This window comes from Ammospiza nelsoni, chromosome 10, assembly GCF_027579445.1.
Source record: "Ammospiza nelsoni isolate bAmmNel1 chromosome 10, bAmmNel1.pri, whole genome shotgun sequence".
In the NCBI taxonomy this organism is placed as follows: Eukaryota; Metazoa; Chordata; class Aves; order Passeriformes; family Passerellidae; genus Ammospiza; species Ammospiza nelsoni.
In genome coordinates this window covers 20,356,166-20,375,323 of record NC_080642.1, presented here as the reverse complement: position 1 = coordinate 20,375,323, position 19,158 = coordinate 20,356,166, and positions in this window count along the sequence as shown.

Below are 19,158 nucleotides of genomic sequence, written 5' to 3'. Positions count from 1 at the left end.
TGCTCATCCATGGGTGGGGGTGGGAACGCTGGGGGAAGCAATGGTTTTAAAATAGATATTTACAGAGAATATCAACATTTGGCATTTCCCGATTTCAGAACAGTGGAGGAGGAACCCAGAACTCCAGCATTCCCCCTCCTTCCCTCTGTGCCAATTAGGACCTCAGCCTGCTCCCCTCCCTCACATGGAACAGCCACTTGGGCACCCAGCTTCCCTTGGGAGCCAATTCCTGCCTTACAGTGGCTCAGAGGAACAGAACCTGTATTCCAAGGGAAATATAGGTTGGATATTAGGAAAAGGTGTTTTACAAAAAGGGTGATAAAGTACTGGAATGGCTGCCCAGAGAGGTGGTGGGGTCACCATCCCTGGATGTGCTTAAGAAAAGACTGGATGTGGCACTCAGTGCCATGGTTTAGTTGAGGCGTCAGGGCATGTGTTGGACTCAATGATCTTTAAGTTCTCTTCCAACCCAGTGATTCTGTGAGGTCTATGAATTCTGTGAACCATCCTGGGAGGGTTTCCTGTGTGGTGAGAGTGTGCCAACTGCCTGTTCCAGGGAATTAGCACCTAATTTCAGGAGATTCTCTCTCCGTTGCCTTCTGTCTCCCATCTCTTCCCCTGAGCAGGGCTGGGATGTGGATATGCACTTTTCCTTTTTCCTTCCAGCCAGGCACCAGGATGTTCCCATCCACATGCAAACTGTGTTTATCCAAGGTGTCAGGTCCTGCCACCCCCACTCCCAGGTGGCTGCTGGAAGCCCCCTGTTAATGTGCATTTCCATGAGCTGCTGTCTCCGGCAGCCTCAAACAGCCTTTTCCTCTCTCTTCTGGGCTGCTCTCCCAAATATTTGCATTTCCTTCCTCCATATCCTGCTGTCACCTGCTGCTGTTGCACTTTGCATCTTGGCAGTCCCCTTGTGTCAGAGGGATTGATCCCAAAACATCACAAGGTGTTGGGAAACCTTCACTGCAGTTCAGGGATCAGCTGTGGTTCCAGCAGCATCTGGAGTTCCAATCCCTCTGCTTGCTGGGGATTTCAATCATTGCTGCTTGGCAGGGCTGCAGCATTCCTGGGAAGTTCCTTCCTCAGTGTCCGGTGGCCATGCTGAGCACAGGAACCTTTGGATCACCCATTTCTCTTGGCACAAGAATGTTTTATCCGTTCCCCACTGCATTCAGGGAGCATGAACAGTCCTTTTCCATTGATTTCCTGAGTGCTTTCAACTGATGAGTCCAGAATGCAGAGATTGCAGTAATTTTGGAGAACCATTTTGTGGTTCCAGCACACAGCTGTGGATGTGTTACAGCTTTCCCAAAGGTGCTGACAGCCTGGAGCAGGAAATCCAGAGAAGCCATGCTGAAGGATGGAGGAGGACATAAACCCTGTTTACCAGAGGTTGCTGGATTAATGGAGATGGGAGGCATGGAGCACAGTCTCCTTCTCACTGTTAGATTTGGGTGGGATGAGGACAAGAAACAAGTCGATCTTTGATGGGACAACCTCTGCTGGCTCCAATTCCATGAGGAAGATGTTCTTCTATAATGTCCCCCACCCTTCCTTTTTTCCTCTCAGAGCAGCACCATTTCTTTCCCCCATTCCCACATCTCAGGAATGGGAGATCTGGTGTGATACACCCAGATGAATCCCATTCCCAGAGCTCAGGGCATGCTGAGCCTGTTGCCAGCAGGAAAAGGGAATTTTGCTGAGGGTGGGAGAGTTCCCAGCATGGAGATGGCACCTGGTGTCAGCAATGCCGGAGAGCTCAGTGGGAATCCTCAGAATGCCTTTTATCTTTAGCAGCACAGCTTCCCAGAAAGCTTTCAGTTCCTTTTCTTCTTACCAATTAAAACAAAATAAAAATATTACGAGCTGTTTTGTCTGTTTTTTAAAGGAAAACAAACAAAAAGGGGTTTGGCAGAGCAACACTCTTAAAAATGGTGCTGCTTTGGGGGTTTCACTTGGTTGACTTGTTTCTTTTAGGAGGGTGGCTTGCAAATTTTGTGCAAACACTTAATGTTTTGCTTCAAATCACCTCATGTTCTTGAGAAATGGTGTATAAATGTTCCAAATTTGCTGTGTTTAAAAGGAGAGGCATCTACCAGCAGGGTGGTTTTGAAGAAAGGTGTGTGCTCTGGGTTGGGTTTGAGTCTGTCATAAATATCTGAGCCTCGACGACTCCAGGATCAAACACTGCTTTTGAAATTAGAAATAAAACCTACAATTAAAAAACCAACCCAGCCCCGTCTGCTAATGGCAGCCTGTTAGTGCTGTGTGCTCCAACAGAGCTGGAGGAGGAGCTGGAAGCAGGATTTTATCCCTTATTTTTGATGTGCTGACTGAAGTGAGCGTGCAGCCCTGCTGCTGCTGTGTGCTGTGCCAGCACAGATGCCCAGGACAGAGCAGCGTGGAGGGGCTGATTTGGGGATGATTAAAGAACCTCAGGAAGCCAGGGTGGAAAGAGGAAAGGACTCTGAACTTTGTTTTTGGGAGGATTTAGCGTTCCCAGTGCAGGAAGGGATCCTGACTTGGGCTGGGGGAGAATCAAACTGCTGCAATCAATTCGAGCTGTGCTGTCCCTGCAAAATTCTTGCTGCCAGGTCACAGGTGGGAGCTGTGCCCCAGCTTCCAGGTCCTGCTGGGAAAACCTGGCTTTGGGCTCTCTGGCACAGTGACACTCAGGGATGCTCCTTAGGGTTGGGCTGGATGGAGCTCTGAGCATCCTGGCCTGGTGCAAGGTTGGGGTAGAATGAGATGAACTTCGAAGTGCCTCCCATTCAAGACCAGTCTGTGATCTTACAAGGCTCCTGGGATGTTCCAGGAGAGACAAATGACAAAGGAGGCTTGGGACATCACTCACTTGAGCACTCAGACTGTTCCTGCTTAAAGCTCTGCTGGGCAGAGTGCAGGGGAAGAGCTCATAGGAGGGCAATGGAAAACCTGCGGATATCCCAAAATCCCATCATCTGCCTGCTCTGCTGTGCTGGCTGGGTGTGTGCTGTGCCTGCTCAAACAGGCCCTTCTGGAGGGGCTCAGCACCTCTGCACAGCTCCATAGTGCATGTGCAGCCCTTGGAGAGCTGGTCTGGGTAGGGGACTGGTTTTGGGGTGCCTTGAGCTCCTGCCACACCCCAGTGACACAGAGCCTGAGCAAGGTGATCATGTCTCACCCTGCTGGGGCTGCAGGGAGGTGCTGAGCTTCACATCGCTCCCCTCCCAGAGAGCCCAGCAGGATGGCTCTTTAACTGGGACACGCATTGGGAGATGGTTTGCTTTGCCTGCTGTTTGCTGATCCATTCCCAGACCCAAAGGAGGTGGCCAGGCTTGTTCTGCTGGTGTTTAGGTCATGGCCAAAGCTCCCCATCCAGAGCTGGGAGTGCATAGAGCCTCAGAGATCAGAGTCTGAGCAGACAGACCCCCCAGTAGAGGGCCTGGAGAAGATCACCAGCCACCACTGAGCAGGAGAGGCGTGGGATGGAACCACTCCAGGGCCTTGTTCTCCTTATCTCTGGTGGAGATGGAGACAGTCCCTCAGGCAGGGGCAGGATGTGGGAGGAGAAGCAGGCTTTGTCTGATGTCTGGAGGCTTCAGAAGCGGATCCAGAAGGCTCAGAGAGGAGCCAGGGGTGAGTGGCAGGGGGTGTTCGATCCAGGAGCTGCTGCTGGCTGTCTTTATGTGGCATTTGAGACAGTGTGGGCAGCTGGCTCCAGCTCTCCCTCCCGACGCCGCTTTGTTTGGAAGGTTGTAGACACATGTCAGCAGTGATGGATAGATTTGTTTGACTTCCTGTCAAATCAATGATTACTCCTAGAAATCTCTTTTATTAGTTTATCAGAGGAAGTTCTCTGTCATTTATCCCAGCGGAGCTTGGCTGCCTGGTGTCACCGAGCAGGAGTTATTGCTGCCTTTATTGTGCTGCTGCTTTTCAGCTTTGACACCATATTTATTTTTTGTCTTGCTTTGACACTAGGAAAGGTTCACTCCTGTTTCCCCCTCATTGCACAGAAGGTTTGTTTTTCTTCCCCATCCCAATCCTTGGAAATTTGCAGGAATTTGCCCCAAGTACCAAGGTTTACATCCATGTTCTCTGTTCAAGTCTGGCTTGATGCTGTCCAGCTGTTCCTTGCCATTTTTGAGCCCTTGAAGGTCTTGATTTCCCAGGAATTATGGATGGTTAAGAGTGGAAGGGACCTTAAAGATCTTCCAGTTCCAACCCCCTGCATCACAGAAGATGGAACAAATGGGTTGGAATCAGAAGAAGTAGGGGTGGGTGAGTTAGAGGGAAAAGTCACAGGTATGTATGCCCCAAATCTTCTCCAATGGTTTTGTTTGGGTTCAGGGAGAAGGAGGAGCTCCCCTCCAATGTTTTCATGCTGCATCCCAAGGCTGTGGGGATGGTTTGGTCCCAAGGTTCTTCCATGGCTGCAGGAGCACTGTGGGGCAGAGCTGGGCTCCCTGCAGGCCCCTGTGACATTCCTGGGCCATCTCCGTGTGCCCCCAGCCCTTTGGGATTTGGAGGGCTCTCTGCTCACAGCATCCCAACCCTGCAGGGCTGATGGACACCCAAAGGCTGGCGGGGATTCAAAGTGCAGTCCCTTCATGTGAGCTTGAGGGGGGAGCTGGGGCAGAACTTTCTGGGATCCTCTGGATGCAGCAGCTTTGCTGAGAACCATTTCATAGCTCTTTTCAAACTGGGGAGAAGGAGACTTCAGGCATAGCTCACACATAGAAGAGCTGTGCAAATTACTGAGTCATTTCCCTCTTTGATTATTTGTCCCCATTAAAAAGCTCGTGGAATGACTTCAGATCAATCTAAATAATATTTTTCCCGTTGATATTATGAACCATAGGATCACAGAATATTCTGAGCTGGAAGGGACTCATCATAAAGTTCCAGCTCCTGGCCCTGCACAGAATACCCCAACAATCTCCCAATGCCTGAGAGTATTGTTCAAATGTTTCTTGAGCTCTGGCAGCCTTGGAAAAATGGCTAAGGATCACAGTGGAAAGGAAGATGTTTTCAAATCAGTTTCAAAACTAATCTTGGGAAGGATTTTTCTAAGTAAAGTCTTGGCTAGATTAAAAGTAATGAAAAGAAACATCATCCTGGCTGTTCTCAAGCTTTCCTGCCAGTAACAGAAATCCAGAGACTGAAAGTGCATTCTTGTTCTGCTTTGTCCAGAGGGAATTCATCCAGAGCCAGGCTCTGCAGCTCTTCCCTGCCCTCTCCAGTGGCTGAGCACGTTCAGAGCTCTGGGAGCTGCTGATCCTGCCAGGATAACAAAGCTGACCCTGAGTTCAAGGAGGAGAGGGCTCTGTTAGAGCAAGAAGGGGACACCTGAGGGCAGAGCTTCACCCTCTGAAGAGCCCCCCATCATTTCAGCCACCAGTGGAGCAGAGCAGGGGGCAGGGGGATGAGGTGGGAATGATGCAGGTGCACAGGAACAGGCTCTGGGTGACATTGCTCGAGTTGTGGATGCTGCTGCAGCCTCCTCTCCTCCTCCCAGGGCCAAAGGTCTTGCTGTGCTTGCTCTGTTAGTCCAGAACCCCCTAAGCCAGGCTTTGACGCACTGATCTTTGTGTTCTCTCTGAGGAGAAACATCTGCAGTTTTTGCTTGAGCTACATGGGACAGAAGGAATTTCTGCCACGGAGCTGAGGGGGTTTTGGGCCCAGCTTCGGGTTTAAGGTCAATATACACCCAGTTTTCCTGTCTGCTGATCCACCAAATGCTTCTCATGCCTCATGCTCCTCAAATGGAGCTGATGTACTTCCATATCCCCTCATGGTCCTGGTTGTTTTTGACCTGGAGTTGGATGTCTGGAATTGGTACCCAGCCTTGAGGGAGAACAACATCCAGCTGATGTGTTGTGTAGTGGTGGGGGCAGTAAATGAAGCTGAGGGGAGACAAAGGCAGTGGTTGAAGCCTTCAGTGGGAAGATAAAAGCCTGTTCTGAGATCAAAGGCAGTGGGGAGAGGCACACAGCTCCTGAAAGCAAATAACAACCAACAGCCACTGAATGTGGAGCTGGGATTTGTCTCTGTTGCTGAGACCAGGGCACATCCCACCCCTCCACCAGCAGCTAAGCCTGACAGGGACAGCTATTGCCTCCTCTCTGATGGGCTGGAAGTCTCTGCAGTAGGAAAGCTACAGCCGCTCACCCTTCCCAGGACAGCAACCTTTCCTTCTGCTGGGAAGTGTTTCCCAAAAGACAAATAAATTCCCACTCTTATCAGGCTTTTCTACCCAGTAGTTAATGGGCCAAACACCTGATTTGATTCTCAGGACATTCCCAAATTAGTGAGAGGCCCAGGGTGTAGGAATCACCTGCAGAAGGAACTGAGGGAGAAACTGAGGGGGAACTGAGGGAGGAACTGAGGCAGGAACTGAGGAGGAAATGAGGGATAAACTGAGGGAAGAACTGAGGGAGGAACTGAGGAGGAAATTAGGGAGGAACTGAGGAGGAACTGAGGGATGAACTGAGGGAGGAACTGAGAGATGAACAGAGGGATGAACAGAGACAGGAACAGAAGAGGAACTAAGGAGGAACTGAGGAGAAACAGTGGGGGAACTGAGGGAGGAACTGAGGGAAGAACAGAGGGATGGACTGAGGGAGGAACTGAAGGGAAACTGAGGAGGAACTGAGAGATGAACAGAGGAGAAACTAGGGGGAAACTGAGGGAGGAACTGAGGGAGAACTGAGGAAGAACAGAGAGAGGAACTGGGGAGGAACTGAGGGGGAACTGGGGAGGAACTGAGGGGGGACTGAGGGAATCCTCAGGAGAGGCGGGTGCAGTTTGCTGGCCCAGAGGAGGCCCATTAATTTTGCCGGCGTGTAATGCAGAGTGCAGTGATTGCTCCAAACAGAAATGATTTAACCTTGAGCGAGGGAAACACAAGGCAGCAGCAGCCGTGGAACAATAAAGAAATTCCATTGGTGATCCTGCGTGCCCCGTGCTGTGCTCCAGCGGCTCCGATGGCAGCCATCCATTATTGCCAGCAGTGGCTGCAAGTGCATTATGCATGAGCCTGTGGCCACTGCTGGAGCAGCCAGGACTTCTTCAAGGCAGCACAAATAACCCACCTGGTTTCCTGGAGCTGGGCTGTGCTCCTTGCCTTGGGAAGGCGGTGCTGCCTGGGTGTGGTTCTGCCTGAGTTTGGCATGTAGGGGATTTTCCATGTGGATTGTGGCAGCCCCCACAAAGGGCTTGGCTGTGTGACTCCAGCAGGAGCAGCACCTTAGGCTCACTGAAAATGCTGGGTTTGCTGTAGGGAATTGCTTTAGGGAGAAGCTGAAGCACATCTCAGCTTTTGGCACCTACCCAGGTGGGCTGCAGGTGAGGAGGGAGGTGGGAAGGTGGATCAGACTTTGCCATCCCAAGGGTGGAGTCACAGAATCATGGAATATCCTGAGTTGGAAGGCAGCCACAAAGATCATCAAGTTCAACTCCTGGCCCTGCACAGACACCACAAAACCCCATCAATGAGACTCCACTGGGTCAGCACTTTCCTCTTGAGGAGCAGCTCCAGTCTTTGCTCTCTGTGACCAGGGATGGTGATGCCCAGAGATGACAGAACCAGGATGGAGCTCTGTCAGGGGGGTTTAGGTTGGATATCAGGAAAAGGTTCTTCCCCAGAGGGTGCTGGGACACTGCCCAGGCTCCCCAGGGAAGGGGCACAGCCCCAAGGCTGCCAGAGCTCCAGGAGCACTGGGGAAATACTCCCATGGATGCCCAGGGTGGGATTGTTGGGATCTCTGTGCAAGGTCAGGAGTTGGACTGGATGATCCCTGTGGGTCCCTTCCAGCTCAGGACATTCCATAATTGTAAGGAATGATGATTGTGATCAGCTCTGCATTGCTGTATGCAGGGTTTAACAATTGCACAGGTGTACAGGGGGAAATCAGGATGAATGAGGCTTTTCCAGAGCTCAGGAGCTGTGGGATGCTCTGGGACCTGCTGAAGGCTGTTTAGCACTGTCCCTCCAAGCTCATCCCTTAGGTCTCAATACCTAGGTGCTGCCTTGGACTAAAGTAGTGGCGCCTTTAGAGCCTGTTCTGGACTGAGTTTTCCCCCTCCAGAGCTTTCCCAGAGACCAGGCCCACAGATTTCCCTGCGTCCCTGGAATCCAGGCTGCCCCCTGGGAGCCCAGGTAAGTGGTGGGGAGTAACAGCCTGCTTGGAATGAAATCATGTTTCTTCATTAGGTGAAACAATACAGCAGAGGGAAAGGGATTTTAAAACAACAAAGGCCCACAGCATATTTTACCTCATTTAATCTTACAAGCTGGGTTTGATAGGCTTTTCTTTCCCCTTGTAGCTTGCAAAGCTGCAATTCCCCTCCAGGGCTTTGTTCTGCTCTCCCCAGTCCCTGCTTGGAAGGCTCAGAGCAGCATCTGAAGGGGCCCACAGGGAGCCAGAGAGGGGCTGTTCATCAGGAGCTGGAGTGCCAGGACAAGGAAAAGCAGCTTGGATCAGACAGAGGGAAGGGTTAGATGGGATATTGGGAAGGAATTTTTCCCTCTGAGGGTGATGAGGCCCTGGCACAGGGTGCCCAGAGCAGCTGTGGCTGCCCCTGGATCCCTGGCAGTGCCCAAGGCCAGCTTGGATGGGGCTTGGAGCCACCTGGGACAGTGAAAGGTGTCATATGAGTCATAGAATACCCTGAGCTGGAAGGGATCATCAATCCAGTCCAACCTGGCCCTGCACAGACACCCCAACAATTCTTCCCTGGGAGCATTGTCCAAACTCTCCTGGAGCTCTGGCAGCCTTGGGGCTGTGCCCATTCCCTAGGAAGCCTTTTCAGTGCCCAACACCCTCTGGGGAAGAACCTTTTCCTGAAATCCAACCTAACCCTCCCCTGAGATTCAGCTCCCTTCATCAATGTTAGGTTCCACTGAATTGGTTTCTGCTCACAAAGCTGGGAGAGAACAAGCAGGGGATTTTCTCCCCTTACCTGACTGCAGTTTAACCTCCCAAAAGCTGGCGCCCTGGCTGCACTGATGTTGCTGCTGGAAAAAAACACAATTAGAAGGAATCAGGGGAATTATTCTGTAGCTTTGTAGAGCGTCTGCAAACCCAAAACATTCTGTATTATTGTGATGTCTAAAAGAGTGAACTGTGCTTGCCCCTCTAAAGGGTCTGCACTGAAAGGAGGCTCCAGGACTGGCAGCCAGGGCTCTGAACTGAAAGCCACCTTTCTCTTGCTAAGCCTGAGGCTGCTGCTGCTCTCCAGTAGATGCCAGGATTATGGAAGAGCTCAGCAGAGCGCTGCTCTCCAGCAGTTCCTGCTATTTCCCAGCCATCCCTTACATTTCAGACCTTTGATGTTCACTTTGCGGGATAGAACACAGCGCTAATTAAGTCAGGATCCTGAGCAGTTTTGCATCTCCTGCAGTCATGAAGGGATGATCCGTCACTCCTGAGACTGCCAGTGCCGATCCAGAACAAAGAGCTGCGGCATTCCCACATTATCGCAGGAACAAAGGCAGCCCCTGACAGGCTGCACATGCTGAGTGCAGAGCAGCAGCACGGCTCGGCCTGACCCGGGACAGCTCCCTCCAGCCCTCTGCGCTCCGGCAGCCCCTGTCACAGCCCTGCTCTGCTCCGTGCTCGGGGGCAGCAATTCTCCCTGATTATGCGTGTGCAGGAGGCTTTGATCTCCGTGCCTGCATCCTCTGTTACAGCACGGAGAGCCTTCAGTAATCAGAGCAAGGAGCCCATTAATAATTATAAGCTTCTCTGCACATGTGAGCCTCCTCCAGAACTCCTGCATCCCCTGTTTGCTTCCTGGGGCTGGGAGGGCACAAGGGTCACTTGCCGTGTTTGAAAAGTCCACATCCAACTGGATCAACAGTGGGTACAGAGACTCCTTTCCTGCTTTCCTGCTTTCCCCCAGGCAGGAGGAGGGTGTGGGGTCAGGAGCAGGCTGAGGGGCAGCTGGCACTGGGCTGGGGTCTGCTTGGTTGATTTGAGGGGTGTGGGCGCCATGCAAGCTGGGCACAATGCTGGGAATCCTGTGTTCCAGGGTTCCCTGAAGACAGGGACAAAGGGCTGTCTGGCAGGGCAAAAACTGAATCATGGAATAGTTTGGGTTGGAAGGGACCTTAAAGCCCATCCAGTCCCTCCCCTGCCAAGGGCAGGGACCCCTTCTACTATCCCAGGTTGCTCCAAGCCCTGTCCAACCTGGCCTTGGACACTTCCAGGGATGGCACAGCCACAGCTGCTCTGGGCACCCTGTGCCAGGGCCTCAGCACCCTCACAGGGAGGAATTGCTTCCCAATATCCCATCTAAATCTACCCTCCATTATCTTAGAGCCATTTCCCCTTGTGCTGTCACTCCAGACCCTTGTCAATATTCCGTCCCCATGTTTCCTGTTGGCTCTTTCAGGCACTGGAAGGCCACAGTGAGGTCACACAGAGCTTTTCTCCTCCAGGTGAACACTCCCAGCTGTGCCAGCCTTTCCTCCCAGCAGAGCTGCTCCATCCCTCTGCTCACCCTGGTGCCTCCTCTGGGCTCTCTCCAGCAGCTCCAGCTCCTTCCTGTGCTGGGCCCCAGGGCTGGGGCAGCTCTGCAGGTGGGGTGGGGAGAGGATTTTTCCTCACTTGTTGAACTGAGCACTGAGATTATCGTTATTATCGTTTTTAATCTCAGATTCTTTCAGGAGCTGCCTCTGGAGCTCAGGGCTGTTCCTGCTCAGCCTGCAGGCCTTGCTGAGGTGCTGTGAGCCCGAGGCTGCTTTGCCTCCTGAAGGGAATTCTGTGCCACTTGTGCTGCTGCTGTCGTAAGCCAGCCTGACACAGCTCATTTTCTCACTGTGCTTTTGTCTTTCCATTTTGGAGGATGTACTTTTCCTGACAGAATTTCCAATTCAGTTCATTTTCTCTGCCTGCAGTAGGAGGGGAGAAAAAGGTGCTTTGAGGGGTTGCTGCATGTATTATTAATTGTCTTGATTTCAAGGCAGCAGAGTCTTTTTCTGCCTGATATTCTCATTTTCTCCTAACTAATACTGGCTGCCAGTTTGAAAGGGGTTTGGCATTTGAAATTCTATGGATTTCTTTGTGCTGCTAGTGTGTTTAAAGCTGGAAGACGTGGTTCTCCTGCTTATCTGGAGCTAAAATGGCAGCGTGTTAGTCATCAGTCAATTGAACTGTGTTGTCGAGCAGTTGATTATTGCAGCTGCCTGTGTTTCCTGGGCTGGTTAAAACATCCCTCAGATGTGCTGTGTCAGAGCCTGGCCACTAACCATCATTAATGCAGGAGCAGGAAGGGGCTTTGGCACACAGGTGAGCAGGTCTGGGTCATTCCCAGCCCTGGTGATGCTGTTAGGAGGCGAGTGTGGTCCTGGATAACAAGCAGGAGTTCCTGCTGGGGCTGTGTGGTGCTGCATGAGGATTTTGAGGGCTGTCAGCTTGTGTTCCCACAGAGCTCAAGGCCCAGGTGGGGTGGGTTTGTGATTCCAGCCCAGTTCCTGGTGAATCCTGTGTCAGAGCAGGGAAAAAGCTGCATTTGCTACCCAGTGGAACACAATTCAAGCCATGTGTTGTTAAAGCTGTTCAGATAAAAGGGACACTCAGAGGCAGGGGAAAGTCTTCTGACAGCAGTCCTGGGGTCAAGGTGATTGTTCTGATTCCAGTGGAGCTGCATCTGAGAGAGGGGACCAGCACATTTCCCAAAGGAACTAATTAACCTGTTAATGGATCTCGAAGGGGGGCAGTGGGAGATCCCTCTGTGCTTCCTCCCGCTCCTCCTCTCCCTCCTCCAGGACTCTCATCTCCTATTACCCTTCCCAAGGTGTTTGCACTTGCAACAAATCCTGGACACAATGACAGGACAGGGGTAAACCCCAGGCTGCAGTGATCAGAGAAACAAGGAGGGCACGGGGATTCTTTCCCACCATAAAGGATCATTCTCCTCACTGCTGTGGGCCCAGGGTAATGTTCACACCCCCCCTTATCTCCATCTTCATCCTGCAGCTCCCCCTTGATCCTGTCCAGCTCCAAGTGTGAATTTGGATTCTTTCCCACCATAGAGGATCTTTCTCTTGGCTGCTGTGAGCCCAGGGTAATGTTCACACTCCCCCTTATCTCCATCTTCATCCTGCAGCTCTCCCTCGATCCTGTACAGCTCCAAGTGTGAATTTCTCTCCTGGTTTGCCTCTCCCTGAATGTGTCCTCTTCCTTGCTGCATGCTGCATCCCAGCCAGACCTGACCTCTCTTGCACCACTCCCAGCTGGTGTTTCCTTGCCTTTCCAGGACCATCCAAGCAGGATTGGCCTCCTGTGCTCCCCTGCCATTGCAGCCCCTCCTGTGCCATCAGCGTGTGCTGCAGAGCTGCTGGGGAATGCAGCCTGCTCCTGCTACAAAGGAAACATCTAAAGGCAGCCAGAGCATGTCCAATAGGATTTGTGGTTCCTCCAACCTCCCCATGTTATTGACTCCCCCTTTCAAGTGTGGCCAGGGCTTTATCTGTTGGTAATAGGGAGAATTAATCATTTCCTTTAAAAGAAAAAAAAAAAATCAGCTTAAAAACCCCTCCACCTTTTTATTTATTTTTTTACATAAAAAGGCAAGTAAAAGACATAACAAAGTTGTTAAAAGTTCAAAGGGAATGCTAATCCCTGTAATGTGGACTAATCAACTTTTATCCAGACAACCCCCTTGTACCTCTGGGGCCTTGTGTGGTGCAGGATTCCCACAGGCAAGTGCTGGGCTTTAACTCCTTTGGAGCTGCTCCCAGGCTCCCTGTCCCCCTTCCTGGAGCAGTGCTGCCATGCTTTCACTCAGGAACAGCCTGGCACCTTCCTGGACTCAGAACAGCTTCAAAGGTGCTGCAACCTCCCTGGTGAAGCTTTCAAAGACATGCGGAAAGAAAAAAGTTCTTTTCCCTTGGAGGGCTGAACCATCCCAGGATGAATAAATGAGCAGAGCTGCTCCAGCTATAGGAGGTGCTGGGAATGGATAAAGTGGCACAGAATCCAGGCAGGACCCACAAGTAACTCGTTGGTATGATGCCTCTAGGAATGACCTCTCCAGATGAGATCTGTGGGCTGTAGGACACATGGCCAGTGCTGTTTGCTCCCTTTGGTTTGTGCTCACCTGGACGCCTCCATCATGTGCAGATCATGGGCAAGGACAGAGCAGTTCTCCCAGCCAGGAATGTTTCCTTTGGCAAAGATGCTTTCTGAGGAGCCCATCCCTGAACAGACACCCTCAGGTGCCTGGCATTCCCCACATTATGTTTACTTGTTGGTATCAAGGCTACAAGTGTGATAATCCATTTGTGTGGAATTTTGGAGGGAATTTGAGATGGGACTTCTGAGTTGGTTTTGATGATATGGTTTATTGTCTTATCTTCTACATAAGAGGCAGGAAGGCTGAGTTCAGCTCACATCATTACAGCATGTCACAAGACTCTTAGTTACAAGACTCCTTAGGACCTTTTAAGGAGTTATTGACCAATAAAACACTGCCAACAAGGTTATTTATGTTTTTGACTCAATCTTTAAATATTTCGTCTTACCATGCTACAGGGTAAGCTTTCTTATGACACACAAACCTACAGTACTGCATTCTAAACTCCTTGTTTACCTCTATAACTACTTTTATTTTTCTAGATCTTTAAAACTCTAAACTTTCCTGTACTTACCTTAACATGTCTCTGCTTTAAACTCTAAATCCACATTCTTACTCCTAGCACCTAAGGTTGGAAGCCTTTTCCAAGGTCTCTGATCAAATCCTGGGTTTAATTCTAAGCTTTGGCTCACAGGCTCAAAGTTCTGAACGTTCCTTGCATTTCAGATTCCAACATACAAGAAGCAGGATCCACCATCTTGAAAAGGAAGCGAGGAAAAGTGTTTCAGTATTCCTGAATCTTGGAATATGGGGATTCACTGGGCTTTGAAGGGATTCTTTGGAATATGGGATTCACTGGGCTTTGAAGGGATTCTTTGGAATATGAGGATTCACTGGGGTTTGAAGGGATTCTTTGGAATATGGCATTCACTGGGCTTTGAAAGGATTCTTTGGAATATGGGCTTTCACTGGGCTTTGAAGGGATTCTTTGGAATATGGGCATTCACTGGGCTTTGAAAGGATTCTTTGGAATATGGGCATTCACTGGGCTTTGAAAGGATTCTTTGGAATATGGGATTCACTGGGCTTTGAAAGGATTCTTTGGAATATGGGCTTTCACTGGGCTTTGAAGGGATTCTTTGGTGCTTTCAGTGCCATGTGAGTGCCCCTGGGTGATTTGTGGATTGCACAAACGCGTGCAGCTGCAGAGCTGGGACCAGGGGATGGGGATGGTGTGTTCTGGAAGGCCCAGCTGCAGAGACAGATGTGTTTGTGCTCCCAAAATCCCTGCCAGAGGAAGGCAGAGAGCCATGCTGGCTGAGGCCTGGTAACAGTTGTTCCAGCAAAACCCTCTGCTGCGTTTTCCATCTTGGAGACAGGATGGAATTGAATTATTCCTCCCTGACAGGCACTGCAGCTGCTTGGGGTGGTTGTTGGGGTGGCTGGGTTTGTGTGACAAGTGACATCAGGCATTCCCAAGGAGCTTCCAGCTGTGTGCCTGATGCTGGGAACGAAGGGATAAACTTGGTGGTCTTTGTCCTGAGTTGGGATGTTGGTTTTGAGCTGGTGGTATTGGTTTTCACTGCCCAGAAATCTACAGCTTCTTCAGAAAGAGATTTTGGGTTATGCTGTGGGTGGCTGAGGGGGTCTCCTGGTAACTTGGAGCTCTGAGGAGCAATCCAGCCCTTTTTATCTTGGGATTCCTTCAGGCTGGAGAAGAGAAGGCTTTGGGAAAACCTTCAGGACCTAAAGGGGGCTCATGAGAGAGCAGGAGAGGAGCTTTTCATAAGGGCCTGGAGTGACAGGACAAGGGGAATGGCCTTGATGTGAAGGAGGTTGGATTTAGGTTGGATCTGAGGGAGAATCAGCTCACTTGGTCAGAGCCTGGTGCCATGAACACCAAGGTTGTGGCTTTGGTCCCTGGCTGGGCCCTTCACTTGAGAGCTGGACTCGATGACCTTGTGGGTCCCTTCCAACCCAGAACATTCTGTGATTCTGTGAAATTCTTGGCTGTGAGGGGTGGTGAGGCCCTGGCACAGATTGCTCAGAGCAGCTGTGGCTGCCCCTGGATCCCTGGCAGTGCCCAAGGCCAGGCTGGATAGGGCTTGGAGCACCCTGGGATAGTGGACGGTGTCCCTGCCCATGGCAGGGTATGGATCTAGATGAGTTTTAAGGTCCCTTCCAACCCAAACCATTCCATAATTAACTGAGGATGGACATCCCCAGGGTGCACTGAAGGGAGCAGGACCCAGTTTCCAACTCCTGCTGTGAGCTGTGGAAATTGGGATCCACTGGTGCAAAGCCCCAGCTCAGCCCTGGGGCTGGATCCCTGTGGGCTGGGGGCTCCTTGGATTGGGATTTGCCCTCAGTCAGCTCAAACCCAAATGGATGAAAGGATAAAATGTGGGCAGGGCAGGAGGAGAAGGGACAGGGCTGAGTGAGATCAGGGGAGTTGCCAGCAGCAAGTGGGTCACCCCCAAACAGCCCTTCCCAACTTTCAGCCAGCCAGACAGCAAACTTCAGCTTTCCTGGTGCTTCTCCAAAGTCTGACAGAAATCCAGCCAGCTGTGAGGCAGCTTCCCTGGAAATCTGGGCCATATTGAGGAAGAAAAAAGAGCATTCTCCTTGAAAATTTCAGACATAAGAAAAATCAAGATGACTTTCTGATTTAATCACTCCTTAAATATTTTTAAAGGGTTTTGAAAAACACTCAGTGTTTTTGTGAAGTTTTTTGGTTTTTTTCTTTAATGAACAAATGTAATTCTTCTTTCCAAAATAATTTTTAAATTTCCTCTTTGAAGATATCTGGGCAATTTTTTGTAAAATGACTTCCAGTGCCTGGAGTGATTTCGGGGTTAACAGGTTAATTAAACATTGGAGCAACTCACTGAGGTGTGAGCTGACTTCCTATCACTTGGCTTTGAAAATCAAGATGGGCTGGGGTGGTTTGGGAATCCGTGGGAATCCTGGGAGAGGTGGATTAAACAGGATTAATGTGGAGGCTCTGCCATCTCTGGGAGTATTCCCAGTGGGCATCCCTGGGTGCTTTTTATGCTTTTTAATTACCTCTCCTTCCCTGGAGAGATTTTCCTCTTGGATCAAGCCCCGAAGCTGGTGGTCAAAGCCCCACAAGGATCCACCAGGGTGGAAGCAGGTGGGGTTGGGCTCTGGTCCCAGGGAACAAGGGTCAGGACAAGAGGAAATGGCCTCAAGCTGTGCCAGGGCTGGTTTAGTTTGGATATTAGGGAAAATTTCCTCATGGAAAGCATTATCAAGCCTCGGAAGCAAGCAGCGATGGAGCCACCGTCCCTGGAAATGGTGGAGAATGTGTGGTTGTGGCACTGGGTTTAGTGGTGGTGTTGGGCTGATCTTGAAGATCTTTTCCAACCTTAATGCTTCCAGGATTCCACAACATCCTGCAATACAGGGAAACTGGGATGGGTGGGGGTGGCCAGACCTCCATGCCCACCCGTTTGTCCTCAAAGGTGAAGTCAAGCAAATCTTTATACTTATTCTTGGCTGTGAATGACTCCAGCATAGCCACATCTCTCATTGTATCTCCTTAACTAAATGGATTAATTTTTTTTGTCCTCTTCACAGGCTTAATTAGCAATCTGCAACACAAATTAAATCACTATCAACTAATTCCAACTATCCCTTCAGAGATAGCCTTTAGCAAGCCCAGTAATCTGGTTAGCATTGGAATGAGCCCTGTGTGTCCTCCCCTGCAAACTCCAGTGTGAGCTGTTTCTTTATCCACTGCTGAGAAGGCTTTGTCTTTCCTAACGAGGGCAGCAGTCACTCTCTGCTTGCTCTGCAGGAACTTCAGCAGGGTTTGGGAGTTTGTGTCTGTGCTTGGGAAGGCAGTTGATCCCTGGAGAGGGTTGGAATCCTAACAGAGAAAGGGAACAGAAGATAAACTTGTGTTTTCCCAGTTATGAACCAACACAAGCGCAAAGCTCCCTTCATGCACCCAGAGGTGAATCTTGCATCCACCTCTGTGGTAACAGATATGTTCGTGGCTTCAATCCATGAACAAGATTTCAGAAGCTCTTGGGGACTTTGGGAAAGCTGGATGAGCCTGTGATCCTTGAGACAGCCAGCCAGGACCTCACAGATCCCATCTCACTCCACCTCCTTTGCCTCCCTTTCCATGGTCAGCCAAACCTCCTTGTGGAAACACCATTCTCCCCTGGCATAATTTTACAGGGCTTGAACAAGGTCTCATGAAAATTCTGGGACAGTTCTGGCTGAAGATCTTGCCAGACTTCCAAAAGCTGGGAAACTTGGAAGTGCTGAGGGTGCCCTGGGGACATTTTGGTGTGTTTTTGCTTGGGTTCTTTTCCAACAGCTTGGTGTCTGTGAGTGTGAGATGGAAGGGGATGATGGCTTCCTTCCTCTTCCCTCCTCCAGATCCTCCTGCTCTCTGCTGCTTGCTGCAGTCAGCATGGAAGCTGTTTGGATGTGGGTAATAAATGTATGTAGGTCATAATCCCCAGGGTCCTCATGCTCCCAATAATTGGAATAATCAACAGCAATTTTTTGCTATGCTCCTTCTCCCCATTTCACAAAAATAGGAGAAAGAAGAGGGGAATGGAGCTGAGGAATAGCAGTGGCCTTGACTATCCAGACTCAAAAAGAATTTCTTGGTGCTCACACTTTTGGAAAGGAGGATTTGGAAGCAGATTCATGAGGTTCTGCAGAGATAAAGCAAAACCTGTCAAAGGGGTGTTGCTGCTTTTATGACAACACAGGAATCAACAGGGAAATGCCTTCCTGTGGTTGGAGGAAGACATTTTCCAACTGCCAAAATATTGAGTTTCTTCTCTATTTCCATGTTAGTGATTTTACAGAGAGCTTGGGGGTTTGAAGGGAGCAGGGTTGGAGCAGCATTTTCCTCTGGCCAGAGTGAGTGCAAATCCTGAGTCTGTTATAAAGAGTTTCTGACAAGGATGTGGAGTTTGCAGTGAACGTTGTTGCTCCTTGCCTCCCAGAGCTTGCATTTGATTTTTAAGGAGAAATAAAAGGTTGCCCAGAATTCATAGTTGTGCCCAGGGGTCAAAGCTGTTATGACAGGTTTCCCTGGTGGATTCTAGGAAGCACTGGATTTGGGGTTTCTTTTCTTCCTCCTCGAATTTAAATATGGAAATGCAAATTGAAAATGAAGGTTTGTGCCTGGAAATCCTCAGAGGTTTGTGCCTGAACAGTCTGGTGTGGGGCAGAGCTGGTGGGAGAGGAGGAGAATAGCTGAGTTCAGCAGGAAAACATCTTATTTCTTCTTTGTCTTCTTCCCTGGCTGTGCCCTACACTCTGCGCAGCCCTGCAAGCTGATCCATTCCCATTTATTAAAAAGGCTTATCCCAGTCTCCCCTTCTTTCCCTTTTGGGGGGTAAATTGCAAATTGTACCTTTCCAGTTATGTATCCCTGGCTGCTGTGCCTTGTCTATCCAGAGGTGGGGATGTTGGAGCTGAAATCTGGCAAGTTCCTGGCAAAGAGAGGGCACAGCAAAGCTTTGCTAGTCCTCAAAATTGGGCTCCTCAGGGCTGGACATGATCTCTGGGAAACTGGGAGGGGATTAGATATGGGATCTGCCTTTTCTTAGCAATTATCCTGATATGAGAGAATGCCAGAATCACTGAGGTTGGAAAAGATGTCCAAGATGATCAAACCCAACCAGTGCCCAATCCCCACCTTGTCACCAACCCAGGGCACTGAGTGCCATGTCCACCCCTTCCTTGGACACCTGAAGGAATGGGGACTCCAAACCTCCATGGGCAGCCCCTTCCAATGCCTGGGCACTCTTTCCATGGAGAAATTTCTTCTGATGTCCAACCTGAGCCCTCCCTGGCACAGCTTTAGGCCATTCCTTCCCATCCTGTTCCCTGTGAGCAGAGCCTGACCACCCCCAGCTGTCCCCTCCTGTCAGGAGCTGTGCAGAGCCACAAGGTCCCCCCTGAGCCTCCTTTGCTCCAGGCTGAGCCCCTTCCCAGCTCCTTCAGCCTCTCCTTGTGCTCCATTCCCTTCCCCAGCTCTGTTCCCTTCCCTGGACATGCTCCAGCCCCTCGGTGTCCTTCCTAAATTGAGGGGCC